Below are 27,661 nucleotides of genomic sequence, written 5' to 3' on the forward strand. Positions count from 1 at the left end.
AAAAGAATGAACCCTATATTTCTTTACATGTAGCTGAGTAAACCCCACTTCTCTGTAAGCTTATCTGAAATTCAGAATACTTAGGCCTAATAGTAAGGGTGCCAAAGTATGTTTCCAAAGTGGAAAAACTATATTATGAACAATACTGGTTTTGAGTAGCTTGGTATTTTCCCAGCATGCTCAGTTTTCACAGTGTGCTGTTAATATATAATTCTCCTACAATATGAATATATCCTACATATTGGGTTCAGGTGTATAATGATGATATTTATTTTTCATGTCTAGTCTGGGATGGCTACAGAATGGTCTGTTCTTTTAGAAGATTTTCCCGTTGGAGGAATCGGAAAGGCCACATCTAGAGAGTAGAGAAACTCAGAAATTAAATAGCAGATCACACAGCACTTTTTATAAGTCCCACAATGTTGCTTGATTTCATAAAGTAAGCCCATACAGGTTGGAAGTATTAAGTGATTTGCCTCTGCAGTGTTAAAATTTGACTTTAAATTTTAATACCTTCCAGCTAGCCCTAATAACAGCATAGCAGTAACTTGTGTGCTGTAATCACAGAGAACTTTGTATGTATTTGAATGAAGTGTTCCGGTATGATTTTTTTTTTCTTGCACCTGTATGATATGTTTGCTAAATCCTTGTGATGTTAGAGAACCTAGTGATGTCAGTATTTGCTTCCAGTTTTTACACAAGAATAGTATTACCCTTGTCTGAAACTCTAGTTGTTATTGTCGTTGAGATCATTGAAAGTTTCACCATTGACTGCAGCGTAATTATAGGGTCAGCTTGTTGAAATACATCTTGGATGAGGCGTAGTTGAGATAATTAGGCCAAGTACAGCCATCACTTATCTCATGGAAGTTCTTTGGCTTCTGCAGGATTGGACTGGTACAACTGTCAAATGCTGTGAAATTTGAGTTTTATAAAATGCGAGGATCCTGCTTCTTATGTTGCCATATAACAGTGAACAAAACCAGAAGGGCCTAATTGGTTATGATTTTAGACCCTCTTATTGTGTCTGCAGGAGCCAGGTTTTAAAGATTGTTGGGACTTGCTGTAGAACACAGCTGCTTCTCCAGGTAGGGAGATGTAACAAGAAGAGTACCATATATGATTGATGGGAGATTCTCTTGTTGGCATTGAGCCACTTTCTAAATTTTTTGATATAATTATGTCTTAATTTTTGTACATGCACTTAAGCAACTTGTGATTAGTTAATCTTAAAATCGGAGTTGGCATGCTTACAGAGAGGATTCATCTGACTTCTAAGAGCAATGCATTTTTTTATACTTATAACTTTTTAAATGTTTTAATAGTATTTTTACTGATTTTTGCAAAGCTCTACATGTTTTAGACTGGGATTCTGTTGTCTCCGATCTTGTTGAGTAAGAATCTTACTCCCCAATTTTCAAGGAGGTGACTTGCTATTAAGGTGTTACTTAATTGTACAAACAATCCCTGTACAGGGTGACAGTATTAGAAATGTGTATTGATTGATCTCCCTTCTAGATCCTCAAATTATGACTTGAAAGTTCCACAAGCTTTATGTTGGCACTTTGTACAGAGGAAACTATCATCCAACTGTAGTATTTTAAAATATCTATTTCTTTTAAGGTACTTTAAAATTTCATCTGGAAACATTATATAGGTGCACAATGTATTCTTTTGGTGATTAATAATAGTAGTGCTTGACTTTGTGGTGAATTACCAGGTATTAATAATTCAGCAAAATTGTGAAAATTTCCAAGGGATTCTTTATTTCATTGGGATGACAGAATATTTAGCAAAATCACAGAATCACAGAATGGTTCAGGTTGGAAGGGACCATAAAGATCATCTAGTTCCAACCCTTTATGGCAATTTACACAACACTGAGAACAATGGGATCTTGAATGTACCTGTGGTACCACCCTGGTGCATTTAGCTAGAAGGAAAGTGATGGGTTAAGTTATTTGGAAGCAAGGAGTAGTTAGCAATAAAATAACTGAAGTTATAAACGTGCTCATTGGAACTATAACTAATATTTTATGGTTTCTTAAATAAAGAAAGAGAAGAATAAGGGTTAAAAACTTCGTGAAGTGTGAAAGATGATCTATAGATGTGATTTTTAGTTCTTGAGAGTGGCTTTGGCTAAGACTTTAAACCCTTTCTTTTTCCTTGGTTCTCCAGAAAGTTTTATTGTAAGTTTACTTATACGTAAGTAATAAACTTTGTACTGGATTCCAAAGGGTGCATATCTCAGAAAAAGAGGGCAGTCACCTGGAAAAAGAGAAATTTCTAGCTCGAAGAAGCAAAGTATGTCTAGTTAAAGTAAAATACAGGAATCAGAAAATTTTACCAAAAAAAAGAAAAGAAAAAAAGAAAGCAACCTACATACTTTATAGTTGCTGGGGAGTAGTTATAACTTGTGCTGTAATGATTTCTGATGGATGTTGCTGTAATGTTCACTCCAGTGTTCATTAGAAAGAAAGCGGAGAAAACAACACCCTAAAATTCCACAGCAATAGCTGCTTCATTTAGCACAAGACAGAAACAAATTTGAAGCACTTCCTAAAGAACTTTCTTTTTAAAGAAATATAAATTATTCCCTGTATGTTTTTCTTCTCTCGTTCATTTTTTTTCCTTTTGTTTAGTTAAACCAGTGATAAGATCTTGTAATGGGACACGTCAGGCTGATGAGTTAATTTTGTAAAATTTTGAGGTTTGCTATCCAGATTAATGCCAACTTTTTGAGTGCGTGATTTTTTTTTGTTTAAGATGAGTATTGCATTTACATTTTTGAAATATCGTATGTAAAGCACCTAGTAGCCACCCCTCTAGCCATCAGCTTCTCATTGCTGCTTGTCAGTATCATGCTGAGGGCAGGTGCAGATAGCCTGAGGCTCAGAGATGTTGAGCAATGCTAGTAAATGCCTGGAGATACGGTTTTATATGACTACGTGAAGAGGCTAGGAATCATTTTCAGCACGTGAAAAACAGAACCCTTCCCCCAAACTTGTTTTTAAATTTGTAGCTTAGGACAGCCTGTCCTAAAGTGCAGGGTACCTCTGACTCCAAGATCAACAGTTTACTAATATGTGATCTCTATACACAGTACAAAAAACAAACTATGAACATAAGCCTGATCTTTATGGGCTAATAAAAAGTAGTGCTTTAGCATTTTAACCTGCTTGACTGATGGTACCCATGATTGGTCTTAACATGAATTGGAGCTAGGGGTTGTTGTATCATTTATTTGATGGGCAGTATTGCCTGCAAGGATTTCTATGTATGGTGAACATATTTCAGTTCTGGTTTCAAAATACCAGAGGCGAACGCTGCAGAAAAAAACAGGAAATAAAAGTCTTTAGATGACAGGCAACAAGAACAGGTATTGTTCAAAATCACAAACAAGAATTTGACAGAGATGTCATAGGTGAAAATCAGAAGAAACTAGGGCTTCACCTAAATTTCTGTTTCAAGGTGTACTCTTCCCTTAAACATAACTTTTTGCTTCCTTTTTTAACTTACAAAGTAGTCATGCTTTAGGAGAGACCGAAGGGAGGTTTTTGTTTTGAGGGCTTGGTGAGGTAACGTCAGTTTTTTAAAAATGTGATTTATTTGTCCAGCAGGTGAGAGTTAATTGTCCTCAGGACTGATTATTGTAGATAATCACAAATAGAATGGTCCTTTGGGCAGAATACAAAGCCATATCCTTGCTGGTAGCAGTCTGTGCCGCATACTTGGGGAACCATTTTCTGACAGAGGATACATGTGCAAGATGGGATTCTAATTGACTGAATGGATCCTTGAAGAAAGAAGTTTTATTTACTTGTAATTCTTCTAAGGTGAAATTAAAATGAGAGCACCTGGACCTCCTTTTCTCTGGTTATAGTGTCAGGAGAAATGAATTCAAAAGTCGGAGTTGAGAGGGGAAGCTAGTATATGAAGGGGTTTTTTTTCTTTGTTTTTCTTTTTCTTTTTTTTCTTTTTTTTTTTTTTAAGACTTAAGCTATAATTATTATGTTTCAGGATTTCGGGGGAAAAATACCCCTAAGATGTGTAGTAAGGAGCTTTTGTCCCTCAGGGAATCCAGGGAAGTAGACCTGAAGGCAGATATTTTTAAGGCCTTCTAATTGATTTTTATGTCCTACTTAACTAGCTTTGAAAATCTGAGCTTCAGTAATATGATACTCTCCAATACAGACCCCCAATATTTTGTCTGGATTAACACTAGTTTCAATGGGAGCAAATGGCACACTTACGTTATATTGTAATATTAAAAAATGGATTTGTCACAAAAAAAATGTGAGCATGTGTACAGATGACAGCTCCTGGCCATTTAGTTCACAACCTGCTTATATTAAATTCTGAAGGTAAGAGTACATTGTTGCATTTTTATTGTTCTTTTTTTCTTTTCTTTTCTTTCTTTCTTTTTTTTTTTTTTTTTTAAATCAAAACCACCAATCTCTATTTTTTCTGTTGTGTTAGTGCACCATAGTTGTGACAGGTTGAATCTCTGATTTTCAGGGACTTTTCAAATCCAATTGCTACGTGGTATATTTATGCTGGAATGTTAGACATGGTACTGTGTTCCCATGCGCTAGTATTATTGTTGATATCTCAAAAATACCAGATAGGCATTTCAACTGTCTTGCCATTTCAAGTTCTTGGAAGTAATGGTAAAGCTGGACTTTCCCAAATAATGCTTCCTCCCCACTATCTCTTTGCTTGAGGGCTTTAGTTTCCTGTTTAAGAGGTTTCTTGTTACTACTCCAAGCCTTGTTTATGCATATGTAGCTATTACACTATCAGAAATTGTGCCAAGGAGTTTGCATCTGGTAAGTGTAGTGCAAGTACAAATTAGTAGGTGTTTGAGTCAAAGTCCAGTGAAAGAACTTGATGAAGATGCGTCCTAAATGCGTTCTGTATTCTGTGTGCAGCAGCTTGAGACCTTGAGCAGTGCCGTATGATGACTCAAAGCCTCTCATGCTATTTAACTGTTCACAGCTCTATGTAATTCTTGGTGCTTTGTCTAGCAAGGAAAATACAGTCACGGAATTTATTTTTATTTTTCTTTCCAAAAAGACTGTTTATTTGCTCAGAGGAGGTCAGCAATTGTAGATAAAATTTAAAAAAATACATAGATAATATATAAAAAATTGGGGATAAAGTGAATATGTTCCTGTAAATATAGATCGTTGATTTGAATCGCAAATCAATGTGATTCCATCCTGTTGTGTAATTGAATTTCAATTTAGTTCAATCCAGAGCTCATGAAGCTCATTAAAGAGACTTAACTGCATGCTAAATTATGGTTTGAATAACATTTTATACTTTTTTATACTGTCCTTTTCAGTCATATGACTGAGCTGAAAGAACATACCCTCTTTTAAATAAAGTAAGCCAATTCTTCAGTAAAATTAGTTTAAACATTGGTCTGAATATGAAAGAGCAGGAAACCTGACACGTTATGTATTCAAAAGATAAAGGGAGCCAAAAACTACTAATAGAATTTTAATACAATTTGCCAAGAAAAAATGTATTGGTGCGATAGGCTAACAGCTCCTGGTATGTGTGGTGGTGTTCTTCTGGAATGCAATTATTACCTAATGATAATATTATATAATAAACAAAAACATTGTTATTATTTTGTGTTAAAGTTGTACCCAGAGAACCCTTGTGAGGTTGTTTTACAGTAGCGCCCTGAGACCCTGTTACAGTTTCAAGTCTCTGCGCACACATAGGCAGAGATTAAAAAGCTATCATCCCAAACCGAGAAAGTACATTTGAGGCACAGAGGGACAGAAGAGAAAAAAATAGCCCAACATTATAGTGGAGTTCAATGCCAGAGCTGCCATATCTGTCTTTGTGTGGCTGATTTCAAGAATTTTATGACAAACGTGAGTCTCTGAAGAGCGACCCTGGATGCCATTTCCAAACCATGTCCCTTCCGCATGGCTGCAAGGTGTAGGAAGTAACTTTCCAAGTGCAGTTTGTATTTGCTGTAAATCTCGTCCTGTATTTGATACATCCTTCTAACAGTACCACATATTGGAAGGGTTTCTGGTATTTGGAACACCAGTCCATATTTCTTGGGGCTTGTAATGCTGTAACTCTTCATTCTGGGCTTAATTTGCCTTGTAGTGCCTTCAGCACATAGATCTGTACATGTAAAAGCTACAGAAACATACCCGTTTTGAAAGCTTTCTCTGTTTTCTTTAATTCAGTCATATTGGTTAGGAATGACCCAGCCTGTGGCTATTAAAATGTCATGTAGCTCCACAAAAAGTTCAGAAGTGTTTTTTGTGTCATAGCTACATCATGTGAGTGGCAGTGGGCTGGTGCAGGAACTGCTGGGCAATCTGAGTCCCTTGATGTGGGAGCAGGGAGCCGGCAGCGCTTACCAGCCTGCTCCGGCCACTGAGGAGTTTTTTGCGATCTCCAACCCATGAGTTATAACTGGAGTTCCTCCTCTGCCTCCAGCCTTCCAAGCAGTGTGGTGTATGTCTTGTGGTTCTTATCTGCTTGAAAGTATGAGTACAGAGCTTATCAGATCTGGAATGCTGGCCCGTTTTCCTTTTATATGAAAGAATAAATACATATTTAGGTATTTCTTTCACCTACACAGAGAATTAGATGTTTTTGGTGTTTTTCAAGTGTAACTTTAGTGGCAGGTATAATAATACATTTAAATTAGTTGTTGGATGTGTGCAGTACTTTTTTCATCAAAATCCTTTTTGGTCTTAACCTGATACTATGCTATGAAGTGATACAGCCCAAAAGACCTTAATTTTGTATTCTGTGTTCAGGTCCCACAGTGATTGGGTGCTTTATAGATATGCAGGCACACAGCAAAGAAACCTTCACGAGCTGCCTGTTGAAGACATAGTGCAATTTTGCAAACACATGTGCGCTTACAAAAGAGATCATAAGAAGCTCTTATAGTCACTTATATAATATAATGCTGCCAGATCATGTGCTGCTACTGAGTGATACCCTTTTGGGAGAGACGGGGAACAACTGTTGAGTGGTGACGCTTGCAGGGTTCCTTATTTTAAGAGGTAGTTTACAGAAACACCGTCTATTGTATTTGTATGTCGACATGCTTTTTGTAGGCAGATGTGAGGTTGCTCTAAACTGGAAGTCATGTAGTTTACGTAAGTGCTAACCATAGCTAAACTGGATTAGAGTGGGTTTGTGGCCAGTCATCTCCAAGTGTGGGCAGAATGAGCTCACATCTCCCTGCAAAACTCTGTGGAGATGTGTCTTATTTTAGGTATTTTTTTGAGCATCGTTTCTGTAATAACGGCATCACAGCTTCTGGTATGTAGAATTGTAAAGCATCACTGTTACAGAAGGAAGAAATAGCAGCTCCTTTTTGTGAATAAGGAACTAAGAAGCACAAAGAAACTCTTTTGCTGAAGGTCAAGCAGAAAATCTATAGCAAAGGCAGCGACTGAGTACAGAGCTTTGGAGACCAATGTTTACATCGTATGCACCGTGTTGTTCTTACCTCACTGTGATGCAACATGTGTTTTAAAATGACCAGTTGCGTAACAGGTGGTATCCTCTGATTCCTCCTTTGATAGATCATTTGGCTGCAATCTCTGTTACAGAGTACAAAAATCCAAATGAGGATCAAAGTAGAGGGACTATTCTTAAATGAAAAGCATTAGGGAAACAACATTGTGGTTGTTTTGTTTTGGTTGGGTTTTTTATGTTTGTTTGTTTTTTTTTTTTGGTTTTTTTTTTTTTTGCTAATGCATGGAACCAAGGAGAGTAAACAGTTTAAGAAACAAGCCAGCAAAAGCAGTAAAACGCAATCCTGGGCCATTGAAGAGAAGTGACACAAAGGGAAGATAATAGGAATTTCCTTGTCTCTCTCGTAGAAAGTCTCATCTGTAGTGGTTAATTACTGTGTTTACTTTCCTGTTTTGAAATGATCATGTATGCAGAGTTTTCCATGTGTAAGTAACATATTCTTCATTGAATCATCTGGAAACTGTACCCTTTAACTCAAGTAAGATTTTTAGAAAGCCAACTTAAAGGATCTCGTCATAACAGCCTATGGCCCCCTTAATTTTTGAGATTGTGGCTAGGGGCTTACAGGCCATTAATGTTGTTTTAATTGTGAAATTTTGCACATTTCAGGCTGTGAAATTGCTATGTGATTCAGGCCCTAAATGTATAGCTTCATTTCTGTATTATTCCTTTTTCTCGTTTCACATCATGCTATAATTCTGAAAATAGTTTTTTAACAGTTGTTGAATGGTATGTATTTTAGTCCCAGCAGCCCACAATGATAGGCCACATTCTCAAATGATATAACATGATGCCATGCTTTTTACTAAATAACTGCTTCCATTTTTTACTTGCAGGCTTCCTTCGCACTCCCTGATGACTGTGCACAGAAAAGACAGACTACCTGTAGAGGCTCTATCTTAGAACAATCAGAATATTATAATTAAAGATTTTATAAAATAAGTAATTTTTTTTCTGCTTTCCAAAAGTGGTGAAATCTTAGTTCTGGAAACTAAAATGTCTTGGAATTATTAGAGCTGATGGTGCTTGGGTGAAAAGAGCACTATTTTATAAGTGACATTTGGCTGTTGATGGAATTTTCTTTGATTCATAACACTTAGGGCGTACAAAATCCTGCAGTTATTTAGTGATGTACATGATCTGTTTTATGCCCAGCAATCTCTTAGTGTCAATATGTGTTTGTAAGACAAGAAAAAGCTTAGCTTTTTAAAAAGGGAGTTATTTTGAAAGATTCTGTGAAATTGTTGGATGACTATACATTATTCTTAGTCAAGTCAATGAGAGATGGTTAAATTTATTAACCCATCTTTTAAACCAGGCCTGTGACTTTTTGGTGTTTGTGGACATGACCTTGGTCTTATTTCATGTTACCTGATGTTAGGACATATTTTGGTTTTGAATAAAATAACTCCAAACAAGCAAACAGTCAAACCCATGAAAATGGCTATGCTGTTTGCTTTTGAGCAAAATTTTTCATTTAAAATGTAGCCTTTTTTTAGCTTTCTAAAGTGGAATTTTTGAGGCAAATGAGGAGATAATCAACCTTTGCTATTTTCATTGAAAGCTGGTTGCCTGAACCCTTAGGTTCTTTTGTAAATCCCTGTCTTTGTAGTTTCTTATTTTCCTGGCGTTGGCAGTTTGTGTTGTTTGGGATTTTATATTCTGCTTTCCGAGACTTGGGAGTCCATCGTGTGTTACCTCTGGGTGTTTTCAACAGCAAGTGTCACAGAAGTATAGCCAGTAAGTTCATCTAGATCTGCTATATCGCATCTCCATCTCTTTTTGCCTCGGTTTCCCTGCCTTACAGCTATGCTTCAACTTGTAGCTTGAAATGCTGATTAGTACCAGAGCACTGGAGTCACTGGCACACAGATTTTTGTCTTTACACTGTGTTTTTCCTCTGCCATCAAAAGTTTTGGCATTTTAACACAGTGGTAGAACAGAAAGTCAGCTATAGTAGAGGAAAAAGAAAACATAACCTTTTTCATTTGGTTCATGCTATGCGCTGATTTAAGTATGAAACATCTTTTGGCAAAGGTACCTGAAATCAGAGCATAGGTTGCTCTTTCTTACAGCTTTATTTTTCCCCTCTCATAGTGCAACTGGGAGAGCCAGTCTTTGATGAGGATGCTAGCAACTTTCCAAACCAGAATCTGAAAGGCCTGCAGAAATTGCAGGTATTGAGAACATTTTGAGCACATTTTGACTGCAAAATATCTGAGTGAAGTTTCTGGTGGTACTTGTACCATTTAAATCAACAGAATACTTTGAAGAAAACTTTGTTCCTGTATATGTTTGTGCAAAAGCTGTTCAGCTGCGTAGTCCCCTGGAGTTCAACTCGAGACATCTGAAGTGAAAGCATAAATGGTTAAAGCTAACAGAATAAGGGCTAGACTTCTGAAAGGGTTAGGCCTTTCTTCTCAACATCAGTGGGAGCTGGCCTCCCGAACATCTTTAAAAACATGATGCAAGTTCTTTTATTGATAAAAGAGACAGGTATAAAAATTCACATGGAGCAACCGCTGACCTATATAGTATTAGTCCTTGGTCTATTTTATTTATGTAATAAATTTTTATTATATGATTTGTATGGGATACACGTGATAGAAATTTTGTATTAAACTTTATGATGCTAGTGTTTGATGGACAGAGGGTTTTCTATTTGGATAAGAAAATAGTTGCTTGTTTTGTTTGTTTTAAAAAAAAAAATTACCTGAAAAGCTAAAACAAAGAAAAGTGATGCAGGGCTATAGGACTACAGGTGTAAAAGAGGAAAAAAAAAAAAAAATTATCAACTGCTTCATCTAATTAGGTCATGAAGTTTGCTTTTTTGTTGTTGTTGTTTGTGTGTGTGTGTTAGCTATATTGTCTTTCTTTTGAGCCAGGAACTGTGCAAGGTAAAATAAGGCAGTAAGAAACAGGTATCATTTCCTTCTGTATAAACCCCAGGTACCTCATACGTGAATTTTCACTGCGAATAACTATTTCTAGTCAATTAGTTTGTTTTCAGTATTTTACTTATACTCTGGTTGTGTTGGTAGACTACTGCTATTACTGAACGCTTGATTGTAGTATTTTATTAAATTTACTAAGGGAATGTGGTTGAAGGAAAAGTCAGTTCTGTATGATATACTAAATCATGGAATGGTTTGAGTTGGAAGGGACCTTGAAGATCATCTAGTTCCTGCCCCTCTGCCATGGGCAGGGACACCTCCCACCAGACCAGGCTGCTCAAAGCCCCATCCAGCCTGGCCTTGAACACTTCCAGGGATGGGGCATCCACAACTTCCCTGGGCAACCTGTTCCAGTGTCTCACCACTCTCAGAGAAAAGAATTTCTTCCTAATATCTAATCTAAATCTACCCTCTTTTAGTTTAAAACCATTACCCTGTGTCCTGTCATGATACTCCCTGGTAAAGAGTCCCTCCCCATCCTTCCTGTAGGCCCCTTTAGGTACTGGAAGGCTGCTATAAGGTCTTCCTGGAGCCTTCTCTTCTCCAGGCTGAACAACCCCAACTCTCTGTCTGTCCTTACAGTATAGGTGCTCCAGCCCTCTCATCATCTTCGTGGCCCTCCTCTGGACTCGCTCCAACAGCTCTATGTACTTCTTTTGTTGGGGGCTCCAGAGCTGGATGTGGTATTCCAGGTGTGGTCTCACCAGAGCAGAGTAGAGGCGCAGAATCACTTCCCTTGACCTGCTGGCCACGCTTCTTATAATGCAGCCCAGAACACAGTTGGCTTCCTGGGCTGCAAGCGCGCATTGCCTGCTCATGCTGAGCTTCTCGTCCACTGTTATAGATATAACAGTCTAGCTCAGATGAGGCCATTTTGAATACAGTGTTGGGGCTGGGTTTTTTGGTCCAGTTTTTTCCACCCTGACCAGCTGTGTAATGGATAAGCCTGCAGCTTATTCCCTGTTCTGAGGTGTTATCTGAGCAACAAGCCTTCATTTGCTCAGGGTCGCTGGGTACGGTTAATCCCGTTCTGCCTTCTTCCTCACTTGCGCTGTTGCCATAAGAATCAAGGCTTCACATACATATTATTCTGCAGGATTTTTTACGAAACTGAACTTTTTACCTGATAGATTAACAGAGTGCTAAAGCTAAATTTAAAATTTTGTGTATTTAACCTTTCCTCCTAATTGCTTGCCCAGAATAAAAGTTTGGTGCTTTGTTCCTAAATTCTCTACATGAGGTGGTGTGCATTAAAGTGTATTTATACCCTTTCAGATTAATTAACTGTGACCTTATGAACCACTGTCCTTGTTTAATTGGTGGCTCCAAAGCACACTAATGGCATAAATCAGCTGATAATGAGATTCAGACTTGCTTTTAAAATATATAATAACACTGCATTGATATAGCAAATGAGATTTGTTGACTCTCTGTTGGTGTTACAGGAGAGAAGACACAATTATATGTCTACTTTCAGGATGGGGGAGGGCTTGGCTGGAATGAAGAATATGCACTTCAGGGTGGGTGTATGAAATAAGGAGGATATTCTACATCAAGATAAGTTTGGTATTCTCTCCTTGTCTCTAGGCAATGTGCAGTACTGGCTGGTGCACTTTAGGATACAGAAATGTTGTGGGAAGGTGTTTCTTAAAGATTACTGGAGGCTAACAAAAATGATGATTTCATCTTAAATATAGTTACATGTTTTTAAACTGAGCTTTTACCCACTGTTTTATGAACTGCAAATTAATCAGATGGCTCCCAGAGAACAAAAAGGTTTTGACCTAAACTAGTTGCCCAGGCTCCATTACTATTTTCAGTTTAATGTTACCCATATCCATCCTCACATTTGGAAAGAAAACAAGGGCTGTGCAACAAAGTTTCTTTGTTTTCGTAAGAACTAAAAATGTGCTGTATGTAGACCAAACAATAAAAATAAACTACTGAACTACCTTCTAATGCATGGGGGTTCTGGAGAGAGGAAACCATGGATATTTAGAGGCATAAAGTGAGTCATTGTGCTAGTTAAAGAATTTTATAAGGCGAGCTCTGTGGGTTTGAGTTGCATCTGTTACCTTTCCAACTAGAACTGAGGGGTATGCAGGAAAAAGAATGTTGGATTTAATCATGCCTTATAGTGAACACATTGTACTTAGGCTAAGCTTCTAACCGGGATCTAGAGTGTAGGAGAACAAAATCGTTAGTCTTTCTTTCTGTATGAATTTTGCCTTAGGTAGATTCCAGTTAAACGCACCTAAACAATATTATTTTACACCAGGTAAGCTGCAAAATGCTGTTAACACAATACTTTAAAAAAGTAATGAATGTTCTGTAACACTTGAAAAAGAAAAAAAAAACAAAAAAACCAAGCAAAAAACCCCAACAAAAAAACCCAACCAGCCAAAAAAACCCTCACAGCTATTTTCCTTATTGAAAGATAACCATGCTTGCATTTATGACAGTTCTTAGAAGCCATAATGGACTGGGTTGCTATGGTGTGAGATACAGAACAATGAAATAATTGTTTCTCTTGGTATTGGCTTCCTGGAAACAAATTCTGTGTAAATTACTTGGCTGAAGTAGTGACAACAGGCTTGTGTTCTGTTTTATTTAGTTTATAGTTAAAAATCATAACTATTCTATAATAGTAAAACAGTAACATGTATCAGTTCTGGGCTTTCTTTGTTTCAACTTTTTTTCCTTTTATATTTTCAGGTCAGTTTCATGAATTCAAAAGCAACTTACCAGTGATTTCTGGGAGCTGGGGCTGATTTTCTTGTGTATTTGTAAGTATTTATTGATTAATTTTCCTGTTATGTGCATCTTTCTAATACTCTTTTAACATGAAGAATAGAAGCTATTTTAAGATATTGCTGTCATATCACAGTTTTAGAATATTCTTATATTAAGAAATGTACGTAACTACTAATAACGTACTTTTTGTAGCTTTTTTGCTACCAACTTATGCTTTAGTTATTCAGAGGGACTACAGATGCTTGAATTAACAGTGAATATTCCTGTTATTTCAAGCCTTTCTTTGGTTTTCATACTAATAATTATGAGAGAACAGTGCTGCTTACAGTAACACATCAGTTGTGACACTTGCTAACGACAGCAGTGCATCGTGCTATTGTGATCAAAATTATTTCTAGAAATGAACTGGGGCCGTGATTCAAGACTGAGAAGACTTTTAGAGGAAATGCTACATAGGTTTATTGAGGTAACATTAGGATGACCAGTATCTGCTGAACTGGGAATGTATTTTTATGTGCCCTGCAGAAAGCTGACCTTTATGGTGGCAACAAAAGGACTGAAACTGTAGCCATTTAGGCCATGGCCCAAGAATATGTTTCAGCGTGTGCCCAAGTTCAAATAAAGTAAATGGGACTATGCCTATGGGTAAATGCTTTGAGAAAGGTAAAGTTAGAGGAGAGGGTCTGGGAGCAAGATAGTTATTTACGCAACAAATAGAAAGCTTTCAGAATTGCTGTTTTGGATAGTCTTCAGCTTTGGTCAAGTATAATAAGGAAAAATCTAATGGGACTTAGACTTGTCATGATATAAATTATTGCAGTACCTCTTGTATGAAGTTGTATAAATGAAACCAATCTATGCAGCTTGTTATCTTAAGTCACAAATATAGTTTATGAATAAATATTTATTCAATCATTTGTGGAAAAAGATGTTCACAAAACTACATTCATCAGGGAAAAATATGGCTGGTTCTCCTCTCAATATGGAAATGTGTTCAATTTGTACTAACCCTTCCTCTTTACAAATGTTCATTTTCATATATAGTTTTGCTATTATATTTGCAGTTTTCTTCATTTACAGGTCAGCATCTTTTTAATAAGCATTGTCAGCCGTATTTAAAGAAAATATTGTTATCAAATAAAAAAACCAATTTTAAAAAAAACTATTACCATTGAAAAATAGTTCTGAGAAGGCAAAGTAAAGTGATTACTGAATTGAGAGGGAGGAATTTGTTGGGACTCTTTCTGGCTTTGCCACTGTGTTTTTCTCAAGCTATTAGTTAGGCTTTCTTTGCCTCATTTTTTCTCATCTATAAATGGAAATAGTAATATATCAGTTAATATAAACAGCACCTCATTATACCTTGATATGGAGTATACTTGCCAATCAAAGCAACGGAATAAATACAATGGTGAACTTCTTTGTGTGTACCAGGCTAATTGGGTGAGAACCTGTAAGTATTGTTTAATTCATGTTCATGTAGTACTATGAAGATATAAAGGGAGTTAGTAATGATATTGTGGACTCCTGATCTGAGTCCTGCTTTTCTTAGTTGACAACGACAAAAAGCTGTGGTAAACAGAATTGACATAAAAAGTATTTTGAAAACAATCTTTGTGTTTAGGTCAACCACGTAAGTAAGTACTTAAACTTTAATGAGAAGGACGGGCTGTTGTTATCACACAACTGTACGCTGGTGTTTGCAGAAAAAGTTGTTAGCACAGTTGAGATACCTTACAGTATTGTGACCATGAGAGCTGGAACATGGTTCAGCAGCCGTACAATGAAGCCAAGTAAATGACTATACAACATGACTGTACAAAGTGAACCACAGTCTAGTCTTTTATAGGTATTCTCTGCAACTCAGGGTTCAATCACATTGGCATGAACATCTGGAGAAGCTAACATTATGGCTGACTATTCTTGTTCTCTGATTAAAGGACTTATTGTAGTATTTAGCATTATATATCTAGGAGCACTTGCAAACCTGAAGTTCACATAAGCTGAAAAAAAAGTGTAGGATGTACAACTGATTGATTCAGACTAGTGTTTCCTCACATACTTAAAACAGGATTGAAGTATACATTCTATAGTAATAGAGGTTTAGATCTTCTTAAATCATCTCTATTGTACCTCTCCGAACTTGCACATATTCTGTAGGTAGTATACATTAGTTCAGCAGATACAGACTCTTACTATTCAGTAATATGCACAGTGTCATAAATTTTCACTGCGCTCTATAGACTAATTGGACAGGTTGTTATCTCAAGTATCTTTCAATTTAAAGGCTTGATTTCTGCAAATACTTATTCCTGTGAAGTGACCATGGAAGCTGATGAAATCAGGATCAGGACCTGAGGCTGAACAAATAGGCCCTAAGCAAATGACACCATATAAGATGGGAGCTTTGGGGCCTTGCTGTGGAAGACAAAAAGTGTGCGTATATGAGGAGTTTTGAGAAGATTCAATTCTAAGCAGCATTTAAAAAATGCTAATGAGAAATGTATACCTTTTTCATTTTATGCTATAATATCTGGGCGTGTTTTTATAGCATGTTTGTTTGATCTATAGTCCAAAGGGAAGGAGTGTAGATCAGTGCTAGGAAGATTGATCTTTGAAACTGTGCATATTTTTTATATGGGAATACAGCAAGATGAGCTAAATACTGGTATAGGTCTACACCAAAGCTATTTCAACCAGGGGCTATAATAACTTTTTCCTCAAATTTTTGGAAGTTTTGTCATAGATGCATTCTGCTGTAACATGTAATTACTTGGATCATCCAGTTCAGACAACTTTGGGGTTTTTTTGTCATATTTGGCTAGTTTTGTTCAGGAGAAAACAGGATTGATGATTCATACAAAAGTAAGTTTCATGGAAAATGTGACATTTGTGCTTTTGTGTTATGCCCACAGAGTAATTGTCCTAACTAAAGGTTACTTTTTTCAAGAATGTGGTCTTAACATGGTTTAATTTATTTAATTGTTCTTCTCAAGTAGGTTTGTCCAGTAGTAAATGGCAATAGTTATTTAAAGTTACAGATGGCAAAATAAATGTTCTTTAATAACACAGCATTTAAAAAAAAATTTGCTTGTACATCAGCAATTAGAAATACGTTTTTACTAGCAGTTCAGTTTCTGTGTAAACATTTTATTGTGACTTGCCTACAACGTGAAAACACTGACAAAGGGGAGAAAAACCCCTAAAATGAATAACATTAAAGCCCATGAAACTTCAGTGTCTTGCGAGAGCAGCTTTTCAGTTAAACGCCTGTATTGAAAGTATGGTGAAAATAATATAATTGCATTTGAGACTAAACCCAAATTTTTTTAAAAAAAACAGCAGTAAATTTTTTCAAAGAAGGTTTAAATACAAAAATAGAAACGCTTAGGGGATACACACATTATAACACAACAAAACTGAGATTGTGAGTAGGTAAACTTTATCTTTTCAAACACTTATTCCAATCAGCACATTTTCAGGAAGTATGCTTTGCTTCAAACTCAATATTAAATATTTTTTCCTCAATCTGATTTTTAAGGCAATTTTTATATTTTTTTTTGGTTTAGTTTGGAATGGTTCTATTTAAAACTCAGTGAGTGTGTTTGTTTACACCATGGAGCATCTGACCAAGTAGATTTGTGCTTTGTATTTTTACCAGCTTATTTAAAAGGAGAAAGCTATTAAATTCTGAATATATACATGATGAAGTCAAAGAATGCACAGCTTATTTGGAGCAAGTGAAGACATTGGCATTGGCACTATTTACCTTTATGGGTTTAATTGGTAACATCAGATGTTCTACTGAATTACAGTTAATTTATTTGGGAAAATATAGTGTCTATAGTTTACAAAAAAGCAATATACTGAACTCAGTTCTTAAAAAGTTAATCTCCAGTTTTCTCTATGTAAGATATAATTGTTCATCAGCGCTTTGGCCAAGGAGGTGTTTATTAGCTTATCACTTACCTCTTTCTATAAAGACCTGATTCGTTCAAAATTCCTATTAAGAAAGTGAAGTGATGCCTTACTAGAAGCTCTGTTTGCTTCAACATCCGTACTTTTTTGGCATGTGTGTGCTGGATGTATCAGAGGTCTTTATCCTCTTCTGGCTACTGCTACTTTCCTGCTAACATTTGTGATGTACCAATGTAAAATTATGTGGTTGCACCATGAAGTAGCCCCCTCAGCAGTCCGAAGCTCTGTTTTCCTGGGATTATTTTATAAATGGTGAATATAAAATCTGCTTCTACTTGAACACTGTCTTACTGTTTTTACGCAATGCTTGCACTACAGTAGCACACAAATTTTCTAATAAGAAACAAAGTTCCAGTATACAGCGTTCCAGCGTGAGGTATAAATAAAAACAAAAGCAAGGCTCCTGCCTTGAAGAGTTTTCTTGTCTGAAAAAGTTTCTGTAAATACACATATTTTAGATGTACTTAGAGAGTCAGTTGAGTAGAAAGAAAATGGAAGGGGGAAAGGGCATTTCCTTACACTCGAGTAATACCTGGTGCGTAGATGGCCGAGCACAGTTGCCAGTGTGGGTCTAATAGAAGCATAGTTGCATCCATCCAGATCTTTGTAGCTGTAACTGAAGGTAGGAAGGTGTGGAAAAAGGCCTGAAGGAGGCAGAAAGCTGCTGTGACATTTATCTACTGAGAACAGGACAGAAGTCCAATTAAAACTACAAAAAGTTCTGTTTGTTTTTTAGTATCTGAAGTTCTCTTTCACACCCTGTGCTTCTAACTGGGATGTCTGATGGATTCCCCTGTGTGAATTTCTCTAAAGCTGTGTGGTGGTTGTGGGAGGTCACCCAGGGACTTCTAATAGACGGAGTGTCTGTTTGCATGATGCTGGCACAGAAGCATGTTCCTATCTAAGTTCCCGTTTACCTTCTGAGTGCAGCAGACATTATTTTGGCTGCTTCTCTATTGACCATACAGACTGTTTCTCGGTAGTAAGTAAATAAATTAATAGATATACAGAACCCTGATATTGTGGAAGTAAATGCGTTGTATTCATTTTAGCCAGTTTTTTGTCTAATAACAAAATAGTGTGCCTAAACTACTTCTAGGATTTTGATATTTAATGAAGAACAGAAATCTTCTTCAATTCTTTATGAAGAATGAAATGTATGCCACAAGAGAAAATATACAAAATAACTGTTTTCAGTCATATAAACCCAAAGGGTTTCATGCCATGAGACTCTTTAGCACTGACTAAAATGAGGACACCTCTGAGGGTGAGAGTACTATCCAACCAGCTTCTGACATACTGCGCAAAGACAGAGGCCACATATGTGGTCTTTGCTTACTTTTTGATGAGGTTGAACCATTCAGTGAAGCTGCTGCTAGAAATACTTTTTCAAAGGATTGTCGTGCTCTGGATATAAGCAAGGACCTCCTTGCTCTACTGCTGCTCCATGTGTGTGCTGGATGAGATCCGTGTAATGCACTAGATCCATCTGCTGTCTGAAAAATTCTCTGCAAAAGTACTAAGCAATGAAATGGAAATACTTAATCCAAACAATTCTATAAGCTGTTGAAGTTACATGCAATGCTTGGGAGAAGGGGATCTGTTAGGAAATATTTGTGCTGAGAAGCTGAATTAAGAACGTGGAAGCAAAGTATTCATACAAGTCCATACCTGGACAGAGTCCTATAGATTTTCTGCAAGTGATTGGCATTTGCGGAGCCGAAATATTTTTAGAATAAATTGTTGTTCATCACAAAACCAAAGCCTCGGGTCACTTAATAACTACAATGCAGGGTCTTAGAAAAGCTGTAAAGAGAATTTTCTTTAAGCCATGCTGTCAGTAGTAAATTATATACAGTATTTCTCATTCTATGTAAATTACAGAAAGGATTGCTTATTCTGTAGTATGGATGAACAATACCAACAGTTGATGTCAGCATTAACTTTTAAAATCATATTACTTAAAAGGGTGAGGGTTATAAAATGTCCACAGACAGCTTCATTTTCTTTCTGTCTTCCTAATGCACATATACCAGTGGCTGTTTGATTCATTTATTGACATAAAACAGAATTGCTTAGAACTAACCACTCATTCATCATAATCACAGTTACAAGAGAGTGTGGGCTAAGAGGTTAACTGCTTGCTAGATGTATCAAGATCTTTGGTATATACCAAAGCCTGACTTGATAGAAATCTGATAATGGTCTGTTGAAGGTAATACATAAGTGTTAATAGCTAAATAAAAAAATTGATAAAGAGTGTACTGTAAAACACTCACATTTCTAAAGTTAATTAAAGAGAGCTGATCGCAGTGAAGCCTCCCTTAAAAATGTTACTTCAAGATACTAAAGAGAAGACAGAGCATAAAGGTCAGTTTTAAAAATCGGTGCATACTTTTTTAAAATTCATTTTCTATGAATTAATTTTATTTGGTTTTTTGCTTGTTGGCAGCACTTTTATTAATAATTAAAATATAAATAATACGAAAAGGTTCATTTTTACTTTCAGTAGTTTAAGTTCATACACAGTAATGATGAATTGATATTTTGGGGTATGTACATTAAGAAGACATTGAAGAAAATCAATTGTAACTAACTGGGAGCAACTTCCGTTCTTAATACCTGTGTGTGATGGATTCAGTACTGTGCATCGTGAAATATTCAAAGACTACACTGAATTGTGTAAATACCATATTATCTTTATGGGTTTATTACAGATTACTGTATAATCCTAGCTCTGAAAGTTAGTCTGAAAGATGCTCCCTGCAGGACCCAAAAAGTAAAAGCCCCAGGGAATAATTAATCCAATTCTCTGATGCTAAAACAAAGCAGGTTACATGAGTTTTTGAACATTCATCTCTCACTTCTGCCTTGCCTAATGAAACAAAATGTAAGTTCACAAAATGTAAGACTTCATTCAAAGTTCTTAATTTCGATATAAAAAGTTTGATTTAGAAAGAGAGACGATCTTCATCTGGAAATTGGCAGGAATGAGGGTCTGACTGACACATGTGGTCCTGTAGAAGGTCTGAAGTACTGTAGGGCACCAGAGTGAAGATGGATGACTAGCTAGCAAAGTGGCTGTGTATATGGAATTCCTACTGGTTTAGCATCTATTTTCTACTGCAATGCTTTAGTATTCGATATATAATACTTTTATTTTAAAGGAAATGCCTGGTCACTGATATAACACTGAACTACAGTTAGTTCTGATGAAGTGGTCAGAGTAAAGCGTAGGAATCTGAAGCCAAGCTTAGCATGATAAAAGTGAAGTAAAAATTTCACTTCCCAAAACCTCACAACTAACTACCTAAAACCTGAGAGGTGCTCCTACAGCAGGCACAAGGGATCAGAGATGTGTGTGATAAAGCTCCTTGATCCTATTTCAGCAAAAGTTTTATGAACATCAAATCAGGCTCATGATTAGCCAATCCATCAATGGAAAGTAGGCAGCCTTTAGCTTCAGAGACAAGTAAAAATGTTCCAGAATGTACCTGGTTTCTTAAACAACTCTGTGAAGTTCATTGAACTCACTTTTGTTTCTCCTGTAAAATTCTGGGATATTTTCTAGACTTGAGTGCCCTATCTTAATAGAAAATGCACTATCGATTTATTTAAAGATATGATATTTTCTCTTCTCTTTTTATGTCTTTAGGGGTTGTTTGTACTATTGACATTTTATTTCATGGTTCCATTTTTACCAAGTGATTATAGTTTATATAAAATCCAGCACTGAAATTAAATAGCTGAAATTATTCTTTCTAAGATGCAATGTTCTGTATTTGTCAGCACTAGGTTTCATGTCACTTTGCTGCTTCTTAACCCAGTATTTTTAAAGTGTGGTTAGAAAGTCTTAATTTTATGGAACATTTCCTCCTCCAAATCATGATGCAGATTTTAATATAAATTTTTGAAAAGCCATTTCCCCTACAGCCGTGTTGGATCTCCCCCCATCCCGTATACACTAAAGAACAGTTATTTATTAGAACTCTCTTATCCTATCTTGCTTGGGCAAGTTTTCATCATTTCTAGGTTATTGGCCTTTTAAAATTGATTATATATTGAGATAGCATCCCACCCTAGCAAATAGTTCTTATACTTCCTTACTGTCTTCATTGAAGTCTGTCAGTACATCTGTGTTTCTAAGAAGTGTAAATGGGTTTGAAAGGAATCTTTTGCCCAAAGATTTGTTTGGTACGAATTTAGGTATATTCACTTGCCTCTGAAATACCAGGTACTGGTTGATGACCACTCCAAGATCTTCTGATGCAGTATGGAAACCTATTATGTTCTTAAATCTCCAGGTCTTGAAATATGATAAAAGAACAATCAAGCTGCATTTCTGATCCTTCACAGACCCATTTCTAGACAATCACAGCTAGGAAGTGACTATTACTACTCTGTCTGTGTATAACTTTTTTGTAAATTAGTTACTTGTTTTTGAATCTCTTTTTCTTAAAGATGTTTTTTATGGACATAATTATAACTTTTAGAAACTGATGAGGGGAACGTAACCCTGCACGTTCTATTATCTTTTTACTGTACTCCTCAAAAGGGCTGCAAGACCTGTATAATCTTACTCCATGTTCCTAGATTTGTACATTAGATAACATATATGCATCCTCTTCATAGGCCAATTTACTTGAATAATTATATAATCATTGAAACAAAATATAATAATAATTTTTCTCTTCCTGTAATTTTTTAAACTGAATTTATACATTCTGATTGCCACGGTTTGCATTATAGCTTTGCTTCAGATTGTGCAATATTCAGCAGCAAGCTATAACAATTATCAACGCTCTTTCCTGTTAAAATCATTTAGGTGGAGTTCATGCATTAAAGAGTGTTCTTTTTTACCCCAGAAACATGCTAGCCTTTTTTGTTTGTGTGTTTTTTGTTTTTTTTTCCCTTTTTCCCTATCTCTTTTTAACTCTGGTCGTTTGTTTCTGCGTGTGAATAAACTCCTTCATTCCTCTGAAACAGCCTTCCATTTGAGATGGCTGTCGTTCATGGGTTTTTCCTCACCCGCCCACCTGCCATTAACTATTTGGTTACCACTTGAAATACTTCATCATCGAGATTCAAACTCATTGTCCTGTGGCCATTGTTGCTTAGCAGAACACCCATGCTTGCTTTCTACACAAACACATACACACAAATTAATAACTGAGTGGAACTCCTCCTCCTCTGTGCTCCAGAAGGAGCTGCTCCAAAAAGAAGCCATTTATAGTATCAATAAGCTGCTTCTCCAAACCATGTACAGATGTGTTATTCAACCAGTTAATATTGGGGTAGTTAAAATCACCCATTATTATTTTTCTGGCAGATTTTGCCACTTCATTAATATCTTTCAACATACTGAGTTGCTTGGCTGTTCCTTCTTTTACATGGCTTATATCATATCATGCCATCACAGCATATTCTGTAGTTTCGAGTTAATTGCCCAATTAACAGTGGTATTCATGAAGTGCTAGGAAAATTCCACAACTAATGATTTGGACAATTTCAAAATAGGTTGGTATTTCATAGTTTAAAATGTCAAACATGCCAATAGCTGCAAGCTTAAGACTGTGCAGGCTTAGAACCCAATAGCTCAAAAATTCCGTATTGCAAAAATCATAATCCAGCCCTCAGAAACATGTTTCCCAGCCCCCAGTATTTCCATGTAGGGAGGTACTGCACTACCCTAATTTCTCCTTAGACTGGTGAAGTGGGAGCATGAAATAGGACCTCCCCGTCTTCTCTGTATTTTGTGGAAATGTGGAATAAATACCTTCTGGCAGCAGTGAACGTACCCTCACACCCAACCTGGCCTCAGATGATGTTTATGGCAGCACTGGGTAAGCTGCTGTAATAACGGTTGTGCATATGCTTACAGGGCTCAGATAAACGGAGATGTGAGTGACTGGAAAGTTGTAGGATTTCCTACAGGACTTTGTACTTTTCTTTCCTATTGCCTGGATTAGGTAGGGATATTAACAATACGTAGTTAGCTTTGATGGGCCATTGTTCCCAGATGCAACTGAGAGTTGCCAATAGACTCTCTAGGCAGCGATCTGATTTTTTGTTTTGTCTCACCAGCTGCCACGCAGAGATGCCAGGGGATACACTGCCTACCCTTTTTGCCTCTTCTCAGTACCTTCTGTGCCATTTATGAGTTGCAGGACTGAGGTGATGCCGTGGACTTAGTCTACAGAGTCTGGGGATGGGCTAGGGCTGTAAAATAATTTCATTATCACCCAAGAAAGAAATTATTCACTTTCAGTCTTGAAATTCAGGGTCAGAAACATGGGTACGGTAAAAGAGTCAGTCCGCCTCCTCAAAGCTAAAGGATCACAGACTCAAGGTTAATTTCTAACATTTTTACATTATTAGATGATTCTGTGAATTTCCCTACTTATCCCGTCTATTGAGACTGTATTGGTGATATAATGCAAACTGCTCAGAGGTATATACATACATTAAGGCCTTAATTCAGCAAGGTGCTTTAAGTACTTTGAGGTACTTCGTTGCAATTGACGGGACTTGGCAGGAGTTAAAATCCTGTGAATACCGAGATCTTTGCTGGGACGGTACTGATTGTGTAAGTATGGCTGCTGGATAGCTCTTTTGTAAAATTAAATTACTGAAACACAGTGTTGTTTAGATCTTCCTTTTAGTCCTTCTTGGAGTTGTAGCAGATTCTTTAGGACATTATAATTTACGTTTTATAACAAAAATATAGGGAATTGTCTTATTCCTCTTGGCAACTCAGCAAACTGTCATTAACGTTTTTCATCAGTATTCTGTTTAGAGTTTTCTAAACTGAACGGTATAGTGGTAAGAGCTCATTTTTAGATGCTGTTACAGTTCTTGCACATCTTTATAGTACTGTAGTAAAGCTGAATTTACTAGCTACCTTGAAAGCAGAGTAAGGCAGCATTAGAATCTACATTAAAGTGATTCAATACTCTTTAGAGAAAAGCCTTCTTAACTTGAGATCAGATACAGTATGTGTTTTGGGGGCAGTTTTATAAGGATTGCCGATAAACTTGAATGCTACCAACAACAGCTGCTTTTTGAAATACTGTTCTGTCCAGCCCAATGAAATTTAGGGGAATTTGCTTTGCTTTGTAAGCACATGTGATCCACATTAGCATTCAGGGGAGCTGCACCTGCAAATGGAAGGGAGGCTATATCCTAGAGACTAATTTTATGGTTTGAATTGGTAAAGATGGGAGGGATCAACTTGCATGCACTTGTTTCTCCTTGAGAGTTAATGCAAATCTCCAGTCTCTTAGGTAAGTACCATGCTCTGATACATTTTTCCTAAACATTCTTCTTGGTGGCCATTCAGATTCTTTCCAGTTTGCGTGTCTAGAGAGGATAATTGTTTTCATCAGTGTTCATGAGTTAAGAAAATGCAAACCCTTCAAGGTCATTCAGGTTGACCTGTAGTAAGTCCAGTGGTTACTGTTCCTGGCTTTATGGTTCTAGACTGCTCACTTCATCCTGGTTTCCTTTCTTTGACTAACTATTTTACATTTTTAATCCATAATCTTATCATGGATGACAAAGTCTGGTGCTCAAAAGAGGGATTAGTGGAGGCCTCCAGAAATGTCTGTAATACTGATTACAATTATAAATACAGTAGTAGCTACTGCTGACCAGTTCAGTAAATGCAATTTTAAACTCCTGAGATTCTAATAACTCTAAAGCTACTCACAACCACTAGAAAATGTCTACTGCTTTTAAAGGGTACAGGGTTCTGTATGTTCTGATTTATACAGAAGTTACACATGTTTCTTACCTTGTTACCATTTTTCAATAACTTTGCACCAAAAGCTTATTTTCAGATTAAGCTTCAGTTGTAGAAATAATGCCTTGGCCAATCATAATTTTAGAGAATTTTGCATCTAGATAGCTATGAAAAAAACATTTGCTAAGTTATTTTTGGGTAAAATATAGTCATACGTTTCCGTGTAGCACAATAGAGCATTTAGTGTTTATGAAAGAAATGCTTTCAGTACTTTGAACGCAGCAGCTCAATGTTATTTCTCTTAAAATGCGATAGCTTTTAAAATTTTTTTTCAGGTTGAATTTAGTAAGTTAATTACACTGTAGCCTTAATAAAATTTGAGAATGTGATCAATAAATACCAACATCAAACAGAAAAATATTAAGAAGAAGATTAAACTGTCTTTTTTAAATGGTAGTCTCTGATTCTATTAACATTTTTGTTTTATGCCAAAGTAGGAGCTATAAAATCAAATGAACACCAAAAGAAGATCCTTCTATTATTAATTAGTTGCACAAATTCTACAAACTGAAAAACAGCAGGGATGTAAAAAGTGATTGACCATTCATTGTTAATTTAATAGCGCTGTTATGATTAATGACCATAGTGACATACACGGTATTTCAAAGTGAACAGAATGGAAGAGGACTATTTTTGCATTTAAAAACTATAATCAGTAATTAAAAGTTAACTTTAAATATAAATAATTTTAAAATAGAATGGTGACCTAACATAGATATTAGTAGTGTAATTTGAGATGCAAGATCTAGAAATATTTTGTGTTTTATCCAGTTGCAAAGTAAAACTTCTTTTTGAGGGAAATGGTATGTATAATACATACATTAAACTGTCTTTATAGTTTAAATATTCATTGTTGATAGCATTTAAGACTCAAATATTTTGAGAATCGGTATTAAACCTTGAGGTTAGGAGTTCCCAAATAGTCAGCTAGAGCCATTAAACAGGTATTTCCCCCTCCCCCACTACTGCATATGAAAAGTCACTGAAATATGTCATAAATATGTAATTCTGTCCAGGGAAGGTAGAAGTGATATAACTAAAAGGAACAGTTGTAGCCTTTAGCAGTTTGACTCAACTAAGTCATCTAGTTTTCATTGCAAACTCACCTTGTAACTTCTCTGCCAAATGTGACCAGCCTAAAGATCTCTCTCATAGTGTTGCACTAGTCTGTTTGCAAATCCACTTTCTAAGCCAAATAGACAATGCCAAAAGAAGTCTTAAATTCTGCTGTCCTAAAATGTTCTTTCTTTCTTCAAAAATGTAGGATTACAATTTTCAGAATTTTTGTGAGTGAAAGGGAGGACTTACCTGGTATAGGGGAAAGCAGCATATTTTTGAGATTGTTCTGGTTAGAGAAGTATTTTCTTTTTTTAAAAAAACACCACAGTCTTGTGGAATGGCCTCTTATGCAGTGTTTAAGGCCAGTACATTTAAATTAACAGTTATAAAAAACAGGGGGAAAAATTACGGAAAAGGATGATTCCTAATTGCAGCTATTTACTGGACAGTTTCTCTGTTTTGCTGTGAAGTTTCTAAAAAAACAAAGAGTTTACAAACTTTAAAGACTAAAGGTGATCGCAGACACATCCTGCTTTTGGTTAAAGGTTCTGCTATATCACTGCTGGGACAAAAAAGTGAAGTGCCTCTCCACCAGCTGCAGAGAAAGAAGGTGATTTGAATGTTAATGAAGGATAGAAGTTTCATAGTAACAGAAAAACAGAGGCTCTATAGATAAGAGAATATTTTCCCAGGACGTCTCAGTCTGCAGTTGTTGTAACCAGAGGAAGTAATATTACTAAGGAAGTATTTAAATGTCTTTAACAGATATTAGATGATGAAGTGGAGTAGTCATTATATTCCTATCCAAGCTCCAATGCATGAGAGGTCTATTGAAATACAATCTTTTGAGAATATCTACTTAGTCCTGTTTCTAGACTCCCAGATTAGTTTGGGCATCCTGTTAATCTACAGAGCTCCAAACACAAAAGATTTCTCAGAGAATTTACTAAAGTTGCTGTTTAACGTGGCAGTATACGTTCATTGTCTTTATAAATTTAAATACTCATGATCCCCCTTGCCCCGCTTCTGCTCCTACTGGAAAAATCCCTGATTCAACAGAATTGAGATTCTTTCCTGATATTCCCACATAGGTTTTTTAAGATCTTTTGGACCTGGCAGTGCCCTCAAATGGTTCGTAGCTCTTGATGCGAACATAAGAATTCCTTTTTGCTGCTGCTTACGCTTCAGTTCTGATCATTCATTGCTATGTTTCATGAACCCTATGACACAATCCACTCTTTCTAAATGTCTGATCCATTCACATAGTCCTACAAACACAAACTAGCATTCACGGCCTTCCTTGCCATTGCTGTGGAAAAAAAAAAAAAAGAAAAAAACCAAAATAAAACAAAAGAAGAACGGGAAAAAAAAGACAGTAAAAAACATTTGTGTCTTTGTCTTTTGAGAGTTTGAGTCAACCTACTTATACTCTAAGGAATTCAAATGTTTGGTTATTATTAAAAGCACTATCACTTGGTGTCCTCAGCAGTTATTTTCTACTGTTAAAATGTTGGGGTTTTTTTAAAGCAAATTAATAGAAAAATAGCAATGAGTTCACAATAGTACCACTGAATAGCTCAGA

The 27,661-nt window shown here is 36.3% G+C and overlaps 1 protein-coding gene across 9 annotated transcripts in view; it reads left to right on the plus strand.

Moving 5' to 3' along the window:
* SOX6 (SRY-box transcription factor 6) overlaps window positions 1-27,661 on the plus strand; it is a 382,490-nt gene that overhangs the window by 44,265 nt on the left and 310,564 nt on the right. For all 9 annotated transcript variants that reach the window (XM_074585859.1, XM_074585865.1, XM_074585856.1 and 6 more), the window contains one exon: window positions 13,203-13,273. The gene's annotated coding sequence lies outside the window, so the exon portion shown is untranslated. The remainder of the gene's footprint in view (window positions 1-13,202; window positions 13,274-27,661) is intronic.

Source organism: Larus michahellis, chromosome 4 (assembly GCF_964199755.1).
Source record: "Larus michahellis chromosome 4, bLarMic1.1, whole genome shotgun sequence".
NCBI classification, from domain to species: Eukaryota; Metazoa; Chordata; class Aves; order Charadriiformes; family Laridae; genus Larus; species Larus michahellis.